At 40.2% G+C, this 4,243-nt stretch overlaps 1 non-coding gene across 1 annotated transcript; it reads left to right on the top strand.

The window, feature by feature from the left end:
- Window positions 1–1,440: 1,440 nt before the first annotated feature.
- LOC126070759 (U6 spliceosomal RNA) lies at window positions 1,441–1,547 on the top strand. Its single transcript, XR_007516282.1, has one exon. It is a non-coding gene; the product is annotated as a U6 spliceosomal RNA (small nuclear RNA).
- Window positions 1,548–4,243: the final 2,696 nt, after the last annotated feature.

Genomic DNA, 4,243 nt, shown 5'->3' with positions numbered 1-4,243 from the left:
CCTATCCAGAGCAATAAGGCAAGAAAAAGAAATAAAGGGCATTGAAATTGGTAAGGAAGAAGTAAAAGTATCCCTATTCACAGATGATGTGATCTTATACACAGAAAACCCCAAAGAATCCACAAGAAAACTACTGGAACCAATAGAAGATTTCAGTAAAGTATCAGGATATAAGAATAACAAAGAAAAAGCAGTTGAATTCCTCTGCTCCAACAAAGAGAATTTTGAAAAGAAAATCAGCAAATCAAAACAATTTACAATAGCTCTCAAGAAGATAGAATACTTAGGAATAAATCTAACCAGAGAAGTAAAAGACTTGTACAAAGAAAACTACTGCAAAAACCAATAGAGACCTAAGTAAGTGGAAAAACATACCATGCTCGTGAATAGGAAGTTTCAACATTACGAAAATGTCAATTCTACCCAAAGTGATTTACAGATACAGTGGAATCCCTATCCGAATTCCAAATGCATTTTTTAATTAAATGGAGAAAAAAAAATAACCAACTTCATATGGAAAGGGAAGAGGCCCTGGATAAGTAAAGCATTACTAAAGAAGAAGAACCAAGTGAAAGGCCTCATACTACCTCATTTTAGAAGCTATTATACCGCCATGGTAGTCAAAACAGACAGGTACTAGTACAACAGCAGATACATAGGCCAATGGAATGGAATTGAGAACCCAGACATAAATCCATCCACCTATAAACCACTATAAGCAGTTGACATTTGACAAAGGCTCAAAGTCTGTTAAATAGGGAAGAGATAGTTTTTTAATACATGGTGCTGGCATCCATCTGCAAAAAAATTGAAACAGTACCCATACCCCCTCCCTAACTCAAAATGGATCAAAGACCTAAATACAAAATCTAAAACCATAAAGATTGTGGAAGAAAAAATAGGGACAATGCTAGGAGCCCTAATACATGGCATAAATAGTACATAAACCATAACTAACAATGCACAAACACAAGAAGAGAACTAGATAACTGGGAGCTCCCAAAAATCAAACACTTAAGCTCATCCGAAGACTTCACCAAAAGAGTAAAAAGAGAACCTACGGACTGGGAAAAAAAATTTTGGCAATGACATATTCAATAAGGGTCTGATCTCTAAAATCTATAAGATACTGGAAAACATCAACAACAAAAAGACAACCCAATTAAAAAATGTGCAAAGGATATGAACAGACACTTCACCAAAGAAGAAATTCACGTGGCTAACAGACACCTGCGGAAATGCTCCTTATCATTAGAAATGCAAATCATAACAACAGTGGGATACCATCTCACCCCAACAAGGCTGGCACTAATCCAAAAAACACAAAATAATAAATATTGGAGAGGAGAGATTGGAACTCTTATGCACTGCTGGTGGGAATGTAAAATAGTATAACCACTCTGGAATACGACTTGGTGCTTCCTTAAAAAGCTAGAGATAGTGCTAGCTTCGGCAGCACATATACTAAAATTGGAACGATACAGAGAAGATTAGCATGGCCCCTGCGCAAGGATGACACAAAAATTCGTGAAGAGTTCCATATTTTTTTGCGTATCTATAAACATTTTTGGAAGGCTATAGATTTCTGTATATCTATAGGTTTCTGGGTTATAAACATTAAGAAGGGCAACCTCTGAGAAGTGGGCCTGGGAGAGGGAGGGAGGAAGGGAGGGGGATACCTACTTTTCGCTTTACACCCTCGCATTGAAAGCATCTGCATCTATTACTTTTATAATAAAAACTATATTAAGCTGTATAGAGACCAAAGCTTATTAGTGGTTACCAGAGGTGGGAAGGAGGGAGGGGAAAAGGGGACTCACTGCTTAGGGGACACTGAGCTTCTGTCAAGGGTGATGGGAAAATCTGGAAACAGAAAATGGTAATGGTTGAACAACATGGCAAACAATGTCAGGGAATTGTACATGTGAAGAATGTTGAAGAGGCAAACAACTTGTTACATATGTATTTACCACAATAAAAATAAGAACAAACTGTATCATGCCCAATCCTCTTCACCTAGTTCAGGCCCTGGAATACTCTTAATCTTCTAAGAAATAACTAAGAAATCAAAGGATTAGGGTTAAAAGGAAGAATACTACGTTAGAACTGGGGTAATAAAACTAGGATGAGACCAAGAAATGTTAAAGAATAAGCAAGAGAAAAAATACTTTATACTTAGGTGTTTATTTTCTATAAAGCTTGTGCTATAAGGAATCAGCTATAAACGTGCCTTTATATAAAGCTTTTTAATGATACGTTTTATACTTAACTATTTTAATAGGTGATAGGATACAGCCCTGATGTCAGGGTTGTATCCTTTCACCATACCTATTCAATCTGTATGCTGAGCAAATAATCTGAGAAGCTGGACTATATGAAGAATGGGGCATCAGGATTGGAAGAAGACTCATTAACAACCTGCGTTATGCAGATGACACAACCTTGCTTACTGAAAGCAAAGAAGACTCGAAGCACCTACTGATGAAGATCAAAGACCACAGCCTTCAGTGTGGATTACACCTCAACATAAAAAAAAAATAAAGAAAACAAAAATCCTCACAAATGAACCAATAAGCAACATCATGATAAATGGAGAAAAGACTGAAGTTGTCAAGGATTTCATTTTACTTGGATCCACAATCCAAGCAGCAGTCAAGAAATCAAAAGACGCATTGCATTGGGCAAATCTGCGGCAAAGGACCTCTTTAAGTGTTGAACAGCAAAGATGTCACCTTGAAGACTAAGGTGCGCGTGACCCAAACCATGGTATTTTCAATCGCATCATATGCATGCAAACAGGACAAAGAATAAGGAAGTCCAAAGAAGAATTAATGCCTTTGAATTGTGGTGTTGGTGAAGAGTATTGAATATACCATAGACTGCCAAAAGAATGAACAAGTTTGTCCTGGAAGAAGTACAACCAGAATGCTCCTTAGAAGCAAGGATGGCGAGACTGCATCTTACATACTTTGAACATGTTGTCAAGAGGGATCAGTCCCTGGAGAAGGACATCATGCTTGGTAAAGTACAGGGTCAGCGGAAAAGAGGAAGATCCTTGACAAGATGGATTAACACAGTGGCTGCAACAATGAGCTCAAGCATGACAATGATTGTAAGGATGGCGCAGGACCGGGCAGTGCTTCATTCTGTGGTACATAGGGTAGCTATGAGTCGGAACTGACTCAACAGCACCTAACAACAACAACTAACATTTTGATAGAGTTTCATCAACATACAGTTACACCACCCTCAAGAGATGTCCGCTGAGCTGGGCACTCCCAAAGGAGGTCTCTGTTTGCTCTCCTGTCCTGCTCTTTGACTGCCAGGCCACAGGTGATACCCACTACTGGGAGTCAAACTGGATGCACCACAGCTTCCTGCCCCAAAGCTCACACCAAAGAGGCACCACCTCCACCTCCCCTCCCTCCTGATGTGGCTTCTCTGATCTGCCACCCCCTGCTTTCTAGCCTGGGTCCCTCTCACCCAGGCCCTGCAGATGGAAGCTCAGCAAGACCTGGCCATCTGTGTCTCTTCATGGGGCAGAAGGATCAGTGCCCAGCTGCTGAAGTGGGCCTGGAAAACAGGGAGGGGAGGCCCAAACTACCGAGAGGAAACTTCAGGCCCCTTACCATCGACAAGTCCGCAGAGGATCTGTGTGGTAGGACCTTCTCAGAGAGGGAAGGAAAAAGCCTACAAATTAAGAGGGGCATGCATGGGAGAGCAACCCAGCACAGTGCATCACAGCCTCAAAAGCTGCTGGCCACAGGGTCTCTGGAGCGGAACCTACCCAATCACCCCTAGGAACCAGCCCTCCTCTTCTTGGGTATACCCAGCTGAAATGTATAGATGTTTTCACCAAAAGATGTATACTAGAAGATTCATAGAAGCTTTATTCATAGCCCCAAACAACCCAAAGTTCTATTAACAACAGAATGAATAAAGAAATCGTGGCATTTTAATTCAATGAAATAATATTCAGCTACGAGGACGGAGAAACAGTTGCTACGTGCCACAACTCAGATGACTCTCACAATGATAGAAAGTATAACAGGACAAACGAATCTACAGAATTAATAGTTGGGCAAGTGGTTACCTTTGGGGGTAGTAATTGGAAGGGGCATAAGGTTCTTGATCTGAATGCTATTTCAATAGGTGTCTTCACTTTGTAAAAGTTCTTTGAGCTGTAGACTTAAGAGTTTTGTGCTTTTCTCTAAGTATGTTTTACTTCAGTAAAAGTTGACTT

Source organism: Elephas maximus, chromosome 2 (genome assembly GCF_024166365.1).
Source record: "Elephas maximus indicus isolate mEleMax1 chromosome 2, mEleMax1 primary haplotype, whole genome shotgun sequence".
NCBI classification, from domain to species: domain Eukaryota; kingdom Metazoa; phylum Chordata; class Mammalia; order Proboscidea; family Elephantidae; genus Elephas; species Elephas maximus.
This window is presented reverse-complemented; position numbering and strand designations above follow the sequence as displayed.